Source organism: Arvicanthis niloticus, chromosome 23, assembly GCF_011762505.2.
Source record: "Arvicanthis niloticus isolate mArvNil1 chromosome 23, mArvNil1.pat.X, whole genome shotgun sequence".
Lineage (NCBI taxonomy): Eukaryota > Metazoa > Chordata > Mammalia > Rodentia > Muridae > Arvicanthis > Arvicanthis niloticus.
In genome coordinates this window covers 20,065,203-20,085,652 of record NC_133430.1, presented here as the reverse complement: position 1 = coordinate 20,085,652, position 20,450 = coordinate 20,065,203, and the positions used below count along the sequence as shown (strand labels likewise).

Genomic DNA, 20,450 nt, shown 5'->3' with positions numbered 1-20,450 from the left:
GGAGAAGCAGAGAGACGAGCTTGTAACTGGGGACTTCTTGCAGAATGAGGAGGCCCACACAGGCCTCGCCACTCCAACTTCTTTCTTCTAAATGCTTCCTCTCTTTGCTCATGTCAATATATCATGGTATCTTGGTTTAGAAAATGGTCCATTTCTGAAGTGACTTCCCATTTTCCAGACTGACCTAAGTTTATTTTATATCAGAAAAGGGCAATCTCCCCCATTGTGTATACTTCTGGGATGTTTTGTGAACCCCATAGTCTATCTGTAAAAATGTATTTGTTGGCCTGAAGTGGAGGAGAGGGCAGTAGAAATTGCTCAGTTGGTGATCCAAGTTCCTTCAAACTCTCAACTTCAGTGAGCAAGGCAAAAGTAATGTCTTCCCTCTCCCTGCTTTTCCCTGTAGAGGTTTAAATCTGACACCAGCAATAAGGCGTCTTCTGCTTACTGTTCCATCTTCATTCATCACCTCGAACACTTGACCCTTCAACCTTCCCTGCTTGTATCATAATGAAGGGGAAAATTGATGAGCAGCAAGGGCAAAGGCTTTGCCAGCTGCTGACGCTTTTATATCAGGGCTGCCAGTGAGCATGTTCCTTCCCTGTGCTTCCCTCCCCATCCTGCCACAGGAATTAAAAGCTGTGGGGAACTTGGCAGAAATGTCCCTAGCACTGTTCTGTTCCAGTTTGCAAAAGGTGCAACAGCCATGACTTTGGGATGTATCCCAAAGTATCCCCTGTCAAACTTTTTAAATAATAGCCTCTAATTCAAAGAATTGACAATGTATGGGGAGGGGTGAAAACCCTGGAAAAGAGGTTACCCTCGGAGAATTCAGCTAGTAAAATATGTGGTATGATTGTGATTAGCCATCTGTGAGCACAAAGGAAAAGCAGCCTGTAAATGTGTCACTAAAGAATTTGCAGACACCCAAATCTCCAATAAAGATGATGGGAATAATCTCCGGGACATGAGTCAAGAATGCAAGAAACATTTAGAAAGCAGGAAGCTAATGAATTGCTATGCACTCAGCCTGGAGAGAGTTTGGGGAGGGGTGAGACTGTCACCCTAGAGAGCACTTGACACAGGCTCCCATGGATAGACGCATGCATGCAGAATTAAGGGGAGACAGGACTCAGGAAGAAATAGCCTGCATCTTTCTATCGTCTCCACCTAAACTCCTTTCTATAGTTTCACCTAAAGATGTTGAGGCAATTCTGCTAAAATAAACCTGAGCATTTTACTCAGTGGGTAACCAGAGGGAAGTCTTGTAAACCATGTGGTTTATAATTGATAAGGAGAGAGTTCTTTCATTTTCTTCTCGATTTCTTTTGATTTTTTTCCCCCAAACGTCCTTCCACATACGGAGAAGATCTTGCCTGCCACGTTTGTGGGTTTATCAATTTAGTCTTTTAGAACTATGTTTATTGTGTCTCTGTCACTTCCTCCCTCATTGTTGCTGCACAGAGTTGTCAAATTGAGAACAACAGCTATCTCCTAGCTCAACATGTAAGCCACATGTTTGTCTAAAGTGCCATTGCAATGATAAGAGTCCAGACAGGAGACAGAAACCACACTGTTAATTTGAATGGGGAATTTTAATAGAAAGACTTACTGGCTGGGTACAAGGGATTGCCAACTCAGGGCTAAAAGAATACATCAAAACAGAAGTCAGTATGTCGCCTGTGCCTGGGGCTACCCTTGCAAATTCATCTATGCACTGTCTGAGGCCATTGTTATAATTCGGATTTCTATTAGGGTAATACTGAAAATGTGGTGGGGGTTTGCTACTGTGGTACTTGCCATACTCTCTGAATGTTTTCTTGTCACTGTGACTTCACACACTGCCTTCCTTATCTCACTGGACTCCAGTAGTCATTGAACATGGGAGGGCAGAGGTATGAATCCTCTTTTTCTACTCACATCCCTCCAGAGCCCTCTACTTGCAAAGGCTGGAACCAAATTCACCTAGTAAAGGAGATGGTAGCAGCTCTAGTTCCTACCACAAACCAGGGCAAAGATGTCTCATCTGGAGCTGAAAAAAGTAACACATTCAGGCCAAGTACTTACAGCAAAAATGCTTTAAAAGATCTGTCATGTCAGAGGTTTCAATTGCTAAAGAAAAAAGGAATTCAGAAAAAATAGTTTCAGTTAAAGCCCATCTATAACTTCTCCCTCTTTCGAAAACACATTAAGATGGCAGTAAAGGAACTATTCAGAGTATAAAACCCTAGCAGACAAAAAAGAATGGGAGGAAAACTGGAAATCTTTTTAAATTCAACAAATCTGAGCAACATAATAAAGCAATTGGAGACGCAGAGATGGAGCAAGTATCAGAGGAGGCCACAGTGCTATGGAGACAGAGTTCAAGCAATGGAGCCTTTGATAGCTGTAGAATTGGACGACAGCAGATTTCATGAAAATCAAGAGTGATGCTAAAGGCCCAAACCACAGTTTATTAGCTTGTCAAAAATGCCATTCTGAGTATGCTGGCTAGATGATGGGCTCACTTTAGATCTATAATGTTCCTCCCAAAGGCTCGAGTCTTACAGACTTAGTCAGCTGCTTGGCACTGCTGGAAAGAGGTAGATACTTTTAAGATCTGAAATCTTTTAAGTCCTTGAGGGTATGCCCTAAAAGGGTAAGAAGGGGAAATTGTAGATGGAATAATGATACAAAAAACTCAGAGAGTGTGGCAGGCACCAAAGTAGCAAACTCCCATCGCATCTTCAGTCTCTGTCTCTTATGTCTCTGTGTCTCTGTGCCTCTGTGACTCTCTGTGCCTCTGTCTGTCTCTCTCTCTGCAAGTGTGTGTGTGTGTGTGTGTGTGTGTGTGTATCTCAGAATCTTGCTCTTCTGCTCTACCAAGCAAGTACCATGATGTGCTGACTTATCACATATACAAAAACAATGAGGCCAGTGTCCAGTGTCCATAAACTGAAACTACAAGCCAAAAGAAACTTCACCACTGTATCCAAATTGATTGTCTCAGCTGTTTGTTACAAGAGCAGAAAGATAATGCAATGACTTCTTGGAAATTCAAATATTCCACAATTCTGGAGACTAAAATTCCAAGATCAGTGTATTTCTTCTGATTGGCCTGTCCTTGGCTTGCAGGGAGTCAATTGCCCTTCATATCTCACTGTCTGTGTCCAGACTTTCTATTCTTATACGGAACTAGTCATATTAAATTATGGTCCATCTTAATTACTCATTACAACATAATTAATTCTTTGATGATCCTACTTACAATGTAAATTATATTCTGAGCTATTTTAACATAAGAGTTACAAGAATTTAAAATTCAGCTCATAACATACAGGAAGGAAGCAGTTAAGTCTCTTTGTGGAGTGGTTTGCTCCTAGGCTTCTTGTCCATTCCAGGAATACACACACACACACACACACACACCATGCATACACACACATATACAATGCACACATACACAACACACACACATGCACACACATACACACACAGTCATACAGGCAATCAATCAATAAATAGCTCATTCTTTGAAGATGTCAAATAAAAAATAGTCAAGACTTTGGTCAAAATCCAGAGAACAGAGAGAGGTCAGCAGTTGAAAATAGATGCTCATATGAAATGTCTGCTTCTAGATCTAGTCTTCTTAGAATTTCACAACCAATAGAAAAATCTTCCATAATAACATAAAGAATACTAAAATCAGGAGATAGACGGTGATATGTAGAACAGTCTCTTCTCTCTCTCTCTCTCTCTCTCTCTCTCTCTCTCTCTCTCTCTCTCAGAATCTTGCTTTACCAAGCATTATGATGTGTTGATTTGTTAAATATCCAAAAGCAATGGGACCAGTGACCATAGACTGAAACCGTAAACTGAAACAGTTTCCATCTCCATACAAAAATTATTCCAATCCCATTAGGTTCAACATTATTTATTAATATACACCACCCAGGAGATGGAGAGATGGACCCTAGTTCAATTCTCAGTACCCACATGGTGGCTCACAACCATCTACTTTTCCAGTTGCAAGGAATCTGATGTTCTCTTCTGGACTCCATGAGCACCAGGCACACATACGATACACAAGCATACATACTGACAAAGACCTATATACATAAAGTAAAAAATAAACTCATCTCATTTTCATCATAATTTCACATTTTCTAATCAAGTTTTTACTAATCTTGTAGATGTTAATTAATGGACGGTCAACATTTGAGAAACTCTCTCAACATAAAAAGATTCCAAGATGAAGCAAAACCCTTCAATAATTGGGGAAAACCCTAAATAAAGCAATAAAACAAAAAAGAAACTGGTAATTGTAAAGGATTATAAGACATAATGATTGGAAACTAAGGTATTGTGGATATTTAAAAAGCAGAGGGTTTATATAGGCAAGAAAATTAATAGTTTAAATACATCTCCACTGTAACCCCTACATCTAAGGTTCAAGAACAATCATGGGAGACAGCATGGAAAGACTGAATGAGCCATATGTCCAGGATGTCTGCTATGAGAGAATGTCTTCTATATATATAACAGGGAAGCTGCACCTGTGAACTCTCAGCAATATGGTTCCCTAAAAAGATCAGCATAATGACAATACCGTAAGTTGACATGCCAAAGTGGACAGAGGAAATTTTACATGCTCCCATCCCTAGATGAAGAACTACAGGTGGCCAATGGCTGCTAAGAGAGGAAGAATCAAGAACCAGTTCCCACATAAGTTGTCCAATCACAAGTGGTTATCCCTAGACCCATGTACTTATGAGCAAAGCCAAATGGATGCATTAGGTTGTATATACATATGCACTTGTGTATATGCACCCAACAACAATAATTAAAGAAGAGAAAGTGAATTTGGGAGGGGAATATGAAAAAAATGAGGAATGGGAGAGATGTACTTATCTATGACATTCTCAAAAAATAAAAGAAGATAAAATTATTAAACCCAAAATAATATAAACTTAACCTGGATCTTACCCGAGAGCTTTCTCCCCGACGTTTACTTTCTGTGCTTTCAGAAGGTGCTATGCAAGCTTCCAAGGAAAGGAAGCAACCAAAAGACCTGGTTCTATCCAGCCCTGTCACCTAGAAAGCACGATGACCAACATGTCAAGATATACCTAAAAGTACATTAGTGGCACACGTATCTTGCCATTACCCAAAAGCTATCTAATTGGATATAAGGCTTTTAACAAGAGGGAAATCAAGCTTGGAACTGGAGAGCTACCCCACTTCCTGAATCTAGTAAGGTAAGGATCTTATAGGAGAACCTACCACCACTTTGCTAAACCTGCACAGTTCCTAACTGCATCCTAAATACTTGCCTTAATATCCACAGGTAAGTGTAGCTCTCATCCCTCATCAATGAAGCTTCTTTTTGCAGAAGACCATCTCAGGGAACTATAACGGGTCAATCTACAGAGGTGGAAGGATCTCATGAGATGCCTAAACATGGTGTGGCAGGAGAGGGAGTTTCTGGTATGTTCTGGAGAAGATAACAATGGTGAGGTAAGTCACCAAACATAGGTGGCTTGGCTCATTTTCTGTTGCTTACTTGAATATTCAAAAGTTAACTTATTTTGTTTTAAGGAGATTTTTGTTTGGTACATGGTTCTGGGGCCTGGAAAGTTAAAGATTCTAAAACCAGTATCATGTGGGCCACAGTTGAGTTCATTCCCATTGCATTAGAGCATGGCAGAGACCGTAAAAACAAGACAAAACAGACATGCTAACTCCAGTCACTGTTGCCATAAGTCCAATAATTCCAATTTATGGGCCCCAGCCTCACACCCTCATCTTACCCTAATTGACTCCTAACGGTCTGACCTCCAAATGCTGGTAGCATCAGAATTTAAATAAAGGTCAAGCTTCTGACAGTGTGTATTTGGGGAGGCACATTCAAGTACAGCCATAGCTTGGGGCCAAGAACTTTTTTTTTCTCTCTCTGGTAAGATTTGGTGGTATGTGCAAAAAAAAAAAAAAAAAGATTTACCAAAATGGCAAAAGGAGTTTCACAATGTGTCTGTCAGAACAGATGGGCTGGAGACACTGCTGGAGTCAGGTTATTTAATGTGGCATTTCCTTGATCCAACCAGGAGCAACTATATATGGGTTCCCAAGGTTAGAGAGCATACCACATCTCTGCGGGAAAGAGGGAATTCCCATTATTTCCTGGTCTCCTTTGTTATTTTAGTGCCTACTTTCATCTAAATCACTTCAAAAATCTGAAAAGAAGTCTTATTTTTAAATTCATAATGTTGACCAAAGAAACTTGCATTTATTATGTTCATAAATCATTCATATATTCTTTATAACAAAAAGAGTTTTTTAAAATTTTTATAATGCTTTTTTTCCACTTTCCTCCTAACAGAGGGAAATGAGAATAATATTTTATGTTAATAGGAACAAAATGTTCAAAATGGGTGTGCTATATAGAAACCTTGCAAAGTGTTTCAGTGGAAGCCCATTTTAACCAACAAAGGAAATGAAACACAGAAAGCCACATTAATAGAAGGTTGATGATTTTTATTTTAATGAGGAACCCGAAAGGAGAAGATTATGGATGGATGGAGAGGAGAAACTGAGAAAATACCATCACACTTGGGCTTCTGTGGGTCAGCACTGTCCAAAGGTGGTCTATACCTCCCACCTTCCCTTTCTGTGTCCTGGACCCACAAGACAAGCCCAGCCTGACTCTCAGGTGCACTGTGCTGACCGGCTCCCTGAAGAGGCCAGAAATGTCTCTCAGGTACCAACATCTCTGAATCAGCATTTCTAAGTTTCTCCTCAGAGGATTGAGGTACATGCTCCAATATAGAAAAGCATCCTGTTTCCTTGGCCCTGATGGTGTCTCCAAGGAATCAGTGAATTTACTTTCCATCCATTGATGGATCAAGTACAGAAGGAAAGAGTTGGTGAAGACCTATCAGAACATGTAGCATCATATATATATATATATATATATATATATATATATATATATATATATATATATGTGTGTGTGTGTGTGTGTGTGTGTGTGTGTGTGTGTGTGTGTGTGTGTGTGTGTGTAGATATGTATATATATATATATAATGTAGAATCTAGGAGGGAGATATTCATTCCTTAAGTACTGACAGAGGTTGCTGCAGATAAACCCAGTGAGTGAGGAAGCTTGTACACATCACTAGGACCCTTTGTACCACAGGAAGACAGTGGTCTGAAGCAACCAGATTCCCAGCTTACATAGAGATTCATGAAGATTACAATATCTTCCTGAGAAAGGAGCCACCTTCAGACCTACTGTAGACATAAGAAAGACCCTGAGCACTTTAGAAAAGACCTCAATCCCCAAGGCCTGCCAAGTTGAACAGGCAACTGCATTGGTATAAACTCTGAGAAATGGAGAAGTATTCTTTTCTACCCACCTGTCACCAAATCCTATTCATGGAGTCACCAACATTTAAAACACCTAAAATGCTTTGAATTAGTCTTGCCTTTTATTAAAATGCTACTTAAGATAATTAATAATTGTTCATTAAATAAATTTCAATTTTAGGAGAGCATAGTTTGAATAATGTGTAAAGAATGGAAATTGAATAGAAAAAGGAAAAATAGTCTGGAGCCCATTATATGCTGCCTTCTTTGTCTTGGTGCTTTTAAAAAGCACCCCATTTCACCTTCACAAGAGCACTTGTACACATCCTGAATAGATGATTATTGGGCTACTTTCATCATTGTCCAGAAATGAAGACATTGCCCAGGCTCCCGTGGCTGGCAGGAATTAGCCAATGAGCAGTCAGCACTCCAAGACCACAAGATGCAAGAACAGGATTAGAATGTTCTTTCTTCATCTCTATTCCAGTAATTCTGAATGGGTGAGGTATGACCCCTTTGTGCTTTGCATATCCGATACCTTGCATATTAGATATTTTTTATATTACAATTAACAACATTGGCAAAATTACAGTTATAAAGTAGCAAACAATTTTGTGGATGGGGTGTCACTACAATATGAGGAACTGTATTAAAGCATCACAGCAATAGAAAGGCTTGCAGAATTAAGAAAGCTGAGACCCACTGCTCTTGCTCTTAGGTTTTTTGAGCTATATTCCTGGCTGCACGTAGTTTTCATCATAAACCTTTTACTGTTTGAATCCCAAACTTTTGCTTCCATTGCTTTAATAAAAACTAAATTCAAGACATAATGAATAAGATAGAAAGAGTAGAGAAAAAAAGTGACAAGAGGCTAGGTCCCTGGGAACTGAATAACACCCCTCTTAGAATTCTGAAACCTCTATAGACCAATCAGAAGGCTGGTGGAGCCCAGTGTTACACTTACATAAACAAAAGCGCATCAACCAAGAGCAATTGGCAGGAGGACTGGTAGAATCTGCCTTGAGCTTTGTGACATCAGATAGGCTCCTGTTTCTTTTTGCTTGTGATGGATTTCATCTCTTCTCTTACTAAAACCAAATGGGAGCTGGAGGCTTCCAGAACCCTTCTCTATTTTACTTTCAGGAGAAACATGATTTCTTGGCAAATCAGACTTTGAGTCCATGCTCAGATATCTGGGCTCTGATCACCCTTTCTGTCCAGCATTACTTCTTCCAGACACTGTCCAACGTATTACAGATGATGTTCCTACTCATCCTATCTCATTAAAATAGAGGGGAAAACTTGCTTCACTAACTATTTTAAATAAAACTTGAAACATCATGCATTGGGATTTACAGCCCATACAGCAATGCCACACCCCCTCCCCCCCAAAAAATCACATGTAACCAACTGTTCCCAAATCTCTTGAATTTTAATACTGGTTGTAGGTTGTATTAAAACATGATGGTTAGTATAAAATATTATTTTCATTTTATTCTGCTCCCTTTTCTTTTGAACTTGAGGGGCCTATTATAGGACACACGATTTTTGAAGTCTCTAAATAAAGACTAAAATTCTTTGGGGATTAACAGAGAAGTTGTTTACAAGAAAAAAAACAAAAAACAAAACAAACAAACAAACAAACAAAACTAACCCCTTGGAAGAAATGGTCAGAATTTTCCTGTGAGAAAATCAATACCTGTGAATGGAAGCTTCGGCATGCAGCGAACCAGTGAGGGGAGTTTCACAGTGGTTATAACCCCTCATCACTCAGGATGACCCCATGTCCCTACCTTCCATCATCAGGTCAGACAAACCTGGGTGGGAAGTAAGTCTCTATCAAGGAGAAAAGAAATGGCCATAAATTCAAGACTTGGTTTCAAGAGAAGGACTTCAGGAAGAATCAACATTTTCACCACTTCATCTGTGAAAGCTTAAAACTGAAGCCCATTCTCTCAGAACCCCCTGACCTCTTATAGTCAGGGAAGCAGATAAACAGACTGTAGATCCTCACTTTTCTTCTGTCCCCATCGATAGCAGATCAGGTAGATCAACTCTTCCAACCTCATTCACACTATTATCCCAGACCTCAGCTCCAGCAGGCATTCCCTGGAAAGTCACAAGCCAAGCCTGAAAGACAAGCAAGTAGGTTAGCAAATGAGGTAGGTGAGATTCAGGTCTTTATTCTCTCTCCTCTCCTCCCAATCCAATCCCCCAGTCTCATCCCCAGCTCTGTAGCAGACTATCTGTTGTAGATTCTTTGCACCTTCAACCCCTATTCCCAGGAGACTAAGAAGAACCTGGCTTAAAAAAAATAACCTGATTTCCTCCCTCAGCCACACCCCAATTCTTAAATGTCAGCTTCCAATGTGGAGACAAACATTTACTCCGAGCCCCCAGTGGCCGTGCCTAGCAGAATCCCAGAAGAATTCCCTAACTACCAACACTCTCCTAAGAACCAGGGAGAGCAACAGAAACCAAGGAACAAAACACCTACCCAGCAAACACAAGGACAAGATATCAGCAACTGGAATTACAGTGTTCCCAAACCCAGATGCATACACACAAGAGTGCTGGGCAGTGGTAGCCCACGCCTTTAATCCCAGCACTTGGGAGACAGAGGCAGGTGGATTTCTGAGTTCTACAGAGTGAGTTCCAGGACAGCCAAGGCTATACAGAGAAACCCTGTCTCAAAAAACAAAAACAAACAAACAAACAAACAAAGAAGAGTGAAAACCCGGTAAGATCCAAGGCAGTGTATCTCCATGAGAGCCAGTAGCCCCTGAGACCTGCAGCAGAGCTGAAGCACAAGACAACAACCTTAAAATAGCCAGTACTCCATCTCTGAGGCAAGCTAAAAGAATACAGCACTGCATGTGAGATCCTGGACTAGAAGGTTGAAGTAGAACTAGAGAGAAGTGGTTAAGTGAGAGATATATTCTGCAAGGAAAGCCAGCAGAATTTGCTGGATTGGAGAGAAAGATGTCAAGTACAGAGCAAAAGGCAGGAGAGATTTGACATCAAAGCTCACGAGGTTGCTTCTGGAATGTTGAGTCTGGGGTGGCCACTGGTCTTCTATGTGGAGATGTAGACTTGAATTATCTGTTAGGCGGACCCCAGGATTGGTGCAGGTTATGGATTACTAAGAAATCTGGGTTATCTGCTCCTGATGTAACAGATTTTAAAGGAATATTTGCATAGTCATAATGACCTGTAGGAAGTTAGATAAGACCATGACAGAGTTCCACAAAGAGTTGTGTTTTCAGGGCAAAAAATATGAATGCTTCCAGGCAAAACTAATTTGAGGTCTATTTATTTCTTTTAATCAATGTAATTGTCTCTGCATGTGCCTGCCTCAGCTGCTTAAGAGTTCCTTGAAGTCAAATATTATGCTGTCTTTATTCCTGTATTGAAAGTAATTGGCAACTTTATGTCTTAGGAATATCTAATAAATGTTTTTAGAATCATCTTCAGTATCATCATCAACAACAACAAAAATCAAGCCTATATATGCTAGAATTTATGAATAAACTAACTGTGACATGTACTTGCCCTAAAGAACAATTTTATTAAAGATGTACAATAAAATTCTGTCAAGTAATTAGGGAGCATGTGAGATTCTACCAAGATGGAATTTTCTGAGAAAAATATTATCTTTCTAACATTCAGAGAAAATGGATTTTCTAGTGAGGACCAGTAGGTACTATGGGGTCCCACAGAGCATTCTGACTCTGTTCAGTATAAACTGTTGCCTGGAGAATTTTAACACTGAGCCAGTGCCATGGCTTCCTAATTCTAAGTCATAATTATTATGCAAAGTGACATTAGTAACATATAACTTTTAATTCACATTTTAATATATTTTATTGTTATTTGACAATTTCATGCATGCAGCAGGTAATGTACTATGGTTATTCTTTTTCCCCACCCTCTCCTATCTACTCCCACGTGAAACATTTAGTTTAACTAGTTTAAACCAGTCATCTATCAGAACCTAGTGTGGTTATCAGTGAATGCTCAACAGAAGGCCATGACTTCTCCTTTCCCCGAGTCTTTGCATAAGAAATAGTTCAGCACTGAGTGGTAGGGTCCCAAGTCCATCTTCTATCCTTACTGGCTTTTTGATGGGACATGCTTATGTAAGAGTCATCCCTAGTTGTGTATTACTAGATTACTGTGAGAATTTCATAGATCTCCCTACTTTCCAGCTGCGACAATCTTTCCATCTTGTCTTCCACAGTGTCCCACCAATTGTTGAGGAAGATGATATGAATGTCTTCTTTAAGGTTAAGCATGAAGCCATCACTTATCCTTAACACTTGGCGCAACTGTAAGTGTCTGCCTTTGACTAAAGAGTGCTAATTAAGCTCTGTGTGTGTGTGTGTGTGTGTGTGTGTGTGTGTGTGTGTGTTTGACATTGTCAATTCAACTAAATAACACAATTAAGTGGCTCCACCAGATTCTATGACTTTTTCTGTCATGAGCTCTTACAATAGCAAGTATTGATCCTCTCCTGTTGAGCAGGCCTTTAATCGGAGCATGGTTGGTTACCCACATAACAGTTGTGCCACTGGCGCACATCTTGCCTAACCACCATGATAGTATTACAGTTTTACAGGGTAGACAGCTGGGTGGGACCACTGATGGCTTCTCTCCCTAAGTAGCCTTCATAGCATCTTTCAGCACCGTGAAAGCTAGCCGGTAACTTGCAGAAGCTTCCAGTTCAGTTCCAGCTTGATTTCTATACATCATACAACCAAGGTTTATGATATCTTTAGTAATAGGGTTTTGCGATGTTCTGTGGCCTTTCTGACCAACAACTCCTAAAGAAGTATCCCACAGCTAGAACTGGGGTATTTTGTGTAATAGACCACAGCTTCAAAGGAGACTTTTTCTCCAGCCATGTAGGCTATTTCCCTTAAATAATTGGTACAATTAATTCTTGAGCCAAGTTCGTGAAACTTTACTGTGAAAACTTACTGAAGTTACTGAATAAAATAGGCAATGCAAATTACTTACTAGGAATGTTGATTAGATTTATCTTGTGGTAATTATTACATCATCATCATTACTGTTATAAGTAGTATAAAGAATACAAAAATAGGCTCTCCATCTCTCTCTGTCTGCCTCTCTGTCTCAGTCTCTCTCTCTCTCTCTCTCTCTCTCTCTCTCTCTCTCTCTCTCTCTCTCTCGTCACTCTCCATCTCTCTGTCTCTCCCCTTCTCTCTCTGCAAGCAGGCCCTTTCTTGTTTTCTGTCCTCCCCATCCCCATGGCAAATTCTCTGGCCTCAGTCTTTGGGGCCAGTGAACAGCTTCCCAATAAACATGTCTTTAATATTTAAAAAAAAAATACAAAAATAATGCAATACAATAATGCTGTTTCTTCTGTGTCCAGCATTTTCCGTCAAGTTGCTTAGATGATTTTATGCCTATCACAGACAAAGTAGACTGCTACCTCTCCTCTTTTTAGATTTAATTTTGAATACATATATACTGAGTTCTTCTGCTGTTATTTTCTCTTGTTGTGTATGGTTGTGCATGAGTATATGTATGTATTATACACACATGTGTCCATGCACACATGTAGAGGGCAAAGTAGGACACTGGATGTTTTTCTGTATCATTTAATACCTCATTTCCTTGAGACAAGGTTTTTTCCTGAACCTGAAACTAGGCTGGCGACCAGTAACCCCCCCCCCCCATCACCTTGCACAGGTTTAGCGGTTATATCTGCACGCATAGACACACCTAGTTTTTACATGGGTGATAAGGATTCAATTTCAGATCCTCACACTTGTGCAGCAGACATTCTTATCCACTGAGCCATCTCACTGGCCCATATTTCTTGAGTTCTTCACATGTACCAAACACTGATCTATGTTTGCAACTATAAAAAAAATGGTCCAATGAGGAGCCCACTCTCTGAAATAATACATAATAAACAACATCATTTCGAACAGGGAAATATTCAATAAAATGAAATAATAAGACTACAAGCATGGGAGGGACCACTGAGGCAGGCAGCAGGCAGCAGGCAGACACAGATTGAAGGCATTGATCAGCCTGGGTCCTTCTTACTAGTTACATTAGATGGGAAATTCACACTGACCAAAGCATTCACGCCCACCCCATCAGGTGGCTCTGAACCTTGAGGAGTTCTGTCGCTCCGAAACCTTTATCCAATGGAGTTATCATTTACCTGTTATCCACCCACCCACATACCCACTGCCTGATAACACATGGACAAACAGCCTCTCATCTCCCATTACTGTTTTATTATCATTACACTTTCCAGTTTCTAGCTTTTTCCTTCTCAAGCAAGCAGGTTATAGTTATAGCTACCATGTGTTATCAGAACCAGCCATTTGGCTCTTTTCAACTTGTCTGAGCAGACTGAGAGGCACACATCATACATTAAGTTACCTTTGATGAACACACACATACACATATAGGAGTTAACATCAAAACTAAACAAATCTGGCATGAAAATTATCCATTTCTTAAATAGCAGAAATAGCCACATGCTTTTTGTTCAGTGTGATATATGTTTTTCAAGAGAGATGCTTTAATTTTTTTTTTCATTCTGTAGCAAGGTAAGTTTTATGCCCCTGTAATGCACTACATATGGATCTTATAACATGGTGCATTATTCACATCCAAATAAAACAGTTCATTAATCAAGTGACCTAATGTGACCTCAGTTCAGCAACCACTAAGCATACCCAAGAAGCAGAAAAATGTTTTGCACAGAATGTGCTTTTTTAGGACAATATTTGTCTGATAACATTAAACAGTAGTCAAATGTCCATGAGGTATTCCTGTCTTACAGAGAACAATGCAGATAAAACCAACCCTGAAACACAAACACAGTGAATTTCTCTCCTGACTTTAGGACACATTTTGCTTTTCTCCAGTAGATTTCAATGTTGTATTCTTATGAGGCCAAACAAGGTTTTTTTTTGTAGCAAGCAATATTTAGCTATAATAATGTACAGCTAAATTGGGAGCAGGTTCATTGTTGAAGGGTTTATTAGGGAAGTAAATTGTAATTTTACACCCACGTGAAACAGTGCAAACACACTCCACATAATGACATATGCAGACAGTACTCTAGGTCCCATTTGGGTAATGCCCTCCCTGGAGTTCTTCAGGTATGTCAGCTAGGCCCTAATGGCAAGCAGCAAAAGACAATTTCAGCTGCCTTAATCAAAGGACTTCTTCGGAAGAATTTTGGTGGAGGGTGGCAGGCACTAACAATCAATAAGAAGCTGGAGATCCAGACACTGGAACAAAACAGAAACCAAGAAGTTCAAGGGGGTACAATGGAGAAACCAAAAAACACTATAATACTACTTCAGAGTGATAAATATATAAATATATACGTATATGGTTTGGCCTTGGGTTCCTGGCATAAAGATTCTTGAGATCCTTGGAATTTCCTGAATAATTGATATGTCTTTGGTTCATCACAATGGACCCCTTCAGAAAGCTCTCTGGCCACTGGAATCTATTCCAATGAGGTGACGGGGTGGGGTGGGGGTGGGGGCGGCGCTGAAGGGGGTGCAGCTACAGACAGTTTCAGCTGATTACCAAGAAAGACCACTTAGAGGCAGGAATTCTTGGTACCAGCCTGGCCTTAGAGAAGGGAGTAAGACTGGAAGTTGGGTTATTAAAATTTCATGAACAGGTGGCTTAGAGAGCTTTCAATTGGGTGAAGAATGTGAAACATGTGGAGAGTGTCAGGGAGCAAGCTCCTGTGCTTTGGACCCTTCCAGACCTCACCCTGTGCACTTCATTCCCCCATTTAATTGTATCCCTGATCATGAACTGTAATACTAAGCATTGGCGTTTGCCTAGGTTCTATGAGTTATTATAGCAAAAACATATGCATGTATGTATAGCACGCATATATAAAAAATGTGACATTTTAATATATACTCTATGTAGTATTTTTTCAAGAAACTAGCATATCTTATGGTGGAGTTGACAAGTCAGGAATTTCTAAAAAATGTTCACAGGCCTGTCTCTGTGATGGTTGCCCCTCTCATCAAATTAATAACTGAGATTAATTATTGCACGTTACCATCTGAAGGCAAGGGAAATTTGGAATGAAATGTGGAACGGGGTACTTAGCGCTATCAGTAATGATAATCAGCCAGCTTCAAGAGAAGTTAATTTTGCTGCGTAGTTGAAGTAATATTAAAACTGAGTTGTACTCTTGAGATCCTTCAGATATGGATAGGCATACCCAAATTATTAGAAATTATATCCTTTATTCAAAACCTACTAAGCATAAATGCTATTGCTTTTTTTCCCTATGCATTTGTTTGCTTGTTGTCTTTGTTTATTGTTGTTATTTTGAGGAAGAGTCTCTCTATCTAGTCCTGACTTGGCCTAGAACTCACAGAGATCTGCCTATTTCTCGAGAATTCTAAGGCTACAACCAGGCCTTAAATGTAAATGTTAATGCCATCTAGAAAATAGTTCCACCACAACACCTAAGTTGGTGTCTGAGTAAAGAACTCCTAACGGTAATCTAATCTAGTAGACACACAACTGACAATCCATTCCTTGTCAAGTTGACAACAATACATAGCTTCTTACCCCATGATAACAAAAGTAAAGCACATTTCAAGCTTGCGGCATCTGACTACTCTGTATACAACCCCAAATAAAGTAACTCTCCAAAAAAGGATGCAAACCTTTACCTATTTTTCATATGTTCTTTGATAATATCTTGCAACTTAAGAACTGAGAACAAATAAACTATTATTAATACAACTTATATTAGATAAGGGGACAAAACTATTCTAATATACACAAAAACATAACTATACATTCATAAAAATTAAGGAATATTAGGAACAATTATAATCTTTGTCTCCGAAGCTGGCTGATCATCATTACTGATATTTATAAGTAACTTTTTCCACAGTCTTTTAAAAATTTCTCTTGTCCTCAGCACTCACTTCAGATCATCATAGTTTCCCTTGAAAGGTGGTGTGCAATGATGAATCTTAACTGTCAACTTGATGAGAGGTATAGTCGTCTGAGGGGCAGGCCTCTGAGTGTGCCTGTGGTGACTTCTCTTGATTAGGTTAATTGAAATGGAAAGACCTTGGGCAGTGTGGGCATCATCAATCCCTAGTCTGGGATACTGAACTGTATAAAATAATAGTGATCTGAGCACTTTATTCATTGTTTTCTGCTTCCTGAGTATGAACACAATGTGATTGTTTCCCTAAAGCCCTTACTGCCATGGCCTCCCCACCATGATAGAATTTATTACCTCCTAGAATGGTGAGCCAAAATTAAACTCTTTCTCCTTCAAGTTCCTTCTGTCAGGGTATTTAATAACAACAATAGAATATAATTAAGACATAGAGTCAACCACAATTTCATTCTATAATGGTGTGGGTCACTTACAGTATTGCCTGAATGGAGTTTTTCATTGTCTGATTCAGAGGTTATGGCAATGTCTCTTTCAAAGCTCTGTGATAATAGCTAACGGACTGTGGTGTCCTTATGGAAGGAATAGGTGAAAATTCTTTGAAATTCTTTCTTGATCTGTGTTAGTGGAAAAGTTCTAGATCAGGTCAAAAGAGTCCAAATTGAATTATCAAAATAGAGCTTTTTTTGTGTAAATTATATCACCTAAACATGTGCAAAGTCCAGATCCCTAGTATGGTTGTATTGTCTGAGCTCTAAGGAGTGAAACCCTGAATCAATATGACTGTTGTACTCACAAGAAGAGAGACACCAGGGATGGATGAGTACATAGAAAAGTCCGTGTGAGGACACAGTAGGAATGTAGATGGTCTGGGTTTGAAATTTACCCCCAACACTGACGTGTTCAAGCCTGGATCCCAATGCTGCAGTGCTGAGGAAGGGTTCTCTGAAGATGTTTGCATCATAGAGAACTCTGAGAACATCAATGGATTGAGTCTCCCTTTCTCTCCATCTGCCTCTGCCTCCACCCCCACCTCCGCCTCTCCCTCTCCCTCCCCCTCCCCCTCCCCTCCCCCAATTTCCCTCCCCCTTTCCTCTCCCTCTCCCTCCCCCTAATCCCCTTCCTCTTTCCTCCCCTTCCCCTTCCCCTCCCCCTCCCCTCCCCTTCCCCTCCCCCTTCCTCCTCTCCTCCCCTCTCCCCTTCCCCTTCCCCTCCCTCTCCCTCTCCCTGGAGGTAAGCAGCCTCCTCCACTAGACCATTTCTAATGTTGTGTTGTTTTTGCCTTACCACAGGCACAGAGACAAAGAAATCAAATGAGCAAAAACAGTAGTCTGTGAAATGAAAGCAAAAGGAAGTCCTTCATTCTTCCTTGTTTTTTTTTTTATTATATTTTAACATAGTAAAGAAAAGCTGACTAACACACTAGTCATCTAGAGAACAAGAACAGATACCTTAGAGGAAGTCAGATCGGTCAGCATATTGATCTTTGACTTCTAATGCCTAGTGTTTAAGTTACCATTGTTTTATTTTGCTATGGCAGCTTTGGCAACCTAAGACAGAGTCAGAGCCTTTTAGTTAACCTTTGGGCTCAATCAAGTTGACAGATCCTGAACCCTTTGAACAAAGGTGAGGGACAAGTCCTTAAGAAGCTTTTGCTACTTTCTCCAAACATTTATACCATTAATCTTTCTCCTAAGAGACCTGTGATCTTTTACCTAGATGACTAGTCTCTGACAAAAGGAGAATAGTTTTTGAATATTGCTACACTCTATCTCAGAAAACTCAAAACATTACTGTGGGAGGCCCAATAGGGACTTGTAGAAGTCAGATGATCAATGAAGTTTTAGCTCAGATTCATAACTCAGTGGCTTCTATGGATTTCTGAACCCCTCCTGTGGTTGTTGTCTCAGTTAGAAGGCAAAATTACAGCGAATACACTGAGCAATTAGCAGAATCCACACACTGATTCCATGTTCCGTGCAGTAAAGAAACCGTGATAGGAAAGCCCTGGTGGAAACTTGTAAAAGTAGTTCCTACCTATGAAAATACTGAAACAATGTGCTGCCACATTCCTAGAGGGGTTGTGGAGATTGTGATGGCAAGGGCTTGGAAGATGCAGGGGTGATGCTTCCCACCACACCCCCCACCAACTCTCCAATTTAGCCTGCACAAAAGACAGATGGATCTCGAAGAATGATAGCGTATTACTGCTAACTTATCCAGATGGTGACTCCAATTACAGATGTTATTCTAACGTGGTTTCATTGCTTGAGAAAGCCAATATCCCCCTCATATTCATCTGTTGAACTGGTAAGTACTGTTTTTGTTCTGTTTTGTTTTGTTTTAAATATTCATCATGGACTGCAGAAATGGTTCATCAGCTAAGTGCACTGGCTGCTCTACCAGAGGACCCATGTAACAATTGCAAGCATCCATGAAATGGCTCACACGCATCTCCAGGGATCTGACATTTGCTTCCAGTCTCCTTGGTGGTGCACAAACAGACATTCAGGCAAAATACACATACACATAAAAAGTTTTAAAATTAAAAACTCATCAGGGGAAACCCAAAGGGGACTTGAAGGAGACAGGCAACACGGTCGAGGGCATCTGGTCATCATGCCAGGGGATAGTGGAGCTGTCAACTCTGGAAGAGCTGAAAGTGGAGGAGGTGAAATTCAGCTCAGCTGTGCTTAAAGCTGCCACCCATCACTACCATCACTATGGGGCTCAGTGCGATAAAACCTATAAGGAGTTCATGCTGTGCCGATGGGAGAAGAAGGACCCCAGGCGCTGCCTGAAGAAAGGGCTAGCTAGTCAATGGCTGCGCACTGAACTTCTTCAGGCAGATAAAGAGTCACTGTGCGGAGCCTTTCACAGAGTATTGGTCTTGCCTTGATTTTTCCAACTTGCAGTTGTTACGTCACTGCTGCAAACAGCAGGCAAAGTTTGACAACTGTGTGGACAAACTAGGCTGGGTGAGGCCTGACCTTGGGCCATTGTCTAAGGTCACCAAAGTGAAAACAGATCCTCCTTTGTATCACTTAAGAGCAAGGCCAGAGCCCAGCCCCGTGACTGGATTGAAGGGGATCTGAAACCTGCCAAGCACGGCACAAGCTTTTTTTTTTCTGGCCGGTGTAAAGATGGATCCACAGTCCACACTTGGTCACCTTAGTCATGTGCCCAGATGACAGACGACAAAAACACGCATGTCAATCTCGTGTTCTTTCCTGAATCACAGACGTTAACAAAGAAGTTAATTTATGTGACTTGGCAATTATTCTATACATTTCTTGTCCATTAAAAAATTTAAAGGAAAAAAAAAACCTCATCAGTAAATATTATCAGAAGCAATTAGAATTCAGCTGACAACATCAACAATATCTCAGACATATATCAGTTACCCACCCCTAAATCATAATTCCATCCACAGAGAACTTGATTGTTTCCTTCCATAAGACATGACACTGGTCCATTACACTAATAACATGCTGACTGCACAGTACAAACCTTTAGTGGTGCTTTAGTACAAAAAATAGTGGAGCTTTTCCCAAATAAACAAACAACCAACTAGTCCTTTTTTTTTTTTTTTTTTTTTTTTTTTTTTGATAAACAGAATTCAGCTTGCTCCTGGTTTTAGCAGAGACTTAACATTTAACCACAGGCCAACCAACATCTCTATGATCTGAGACATGTATCACAAACTTACTATCATCAGACATATTGAATCCCAGTTGCTTAAGGAGAGTAGTAGACACAGCAGACTATGTATTACATTGAATACAAAGAGGTTGCCATAAATTATCCTGCCATAATTATCATATTCCTGTAAACTTTTCCTCCATAAAGTTATGTCCCTAACCTCACATAGAGTTTCCTATGACCAGTTGACAGTTGGCTTTACTGAATTAAAATAAACAGCTTTGGCAAAATGGGAGCAGGGATGTCCAGGGAAGAGTAGGTAGATTAACGTGCCTGAATGGGCAAAACCTATGGAGGTAACTGTGTCCTATATGAATGTTGATTAGAATCAGCACAGATAAGGAAGATAGAATGAGATAAGTTGATCTACACTGTGGATGCTGATCAGCTTAATCTAATAGTTACTGCTCTCAAATTTAGTCCTGAATGGAATAGTCATGGCAGCAGGAATAAA

At 40.1% G+C, this 20,450-nt stretch overlaps 1 pseudogene; it reads left to right on the top strand.

The window, feature by feature from the left end:
• The first annotated feature begins 5,439 nt into the window (after positions 1–5,439).
• LOC143436571 (NADH dehydrogenase [ubiquinone] 1 alpha subcomplex subunit 8 pseudogene) lies at positions 5,440–19,469 on the top strand (annotated as a pseudogene).
• The last annotated feature ends 981 nt before the right edge of the window (positions 19,470–20,450 follow it).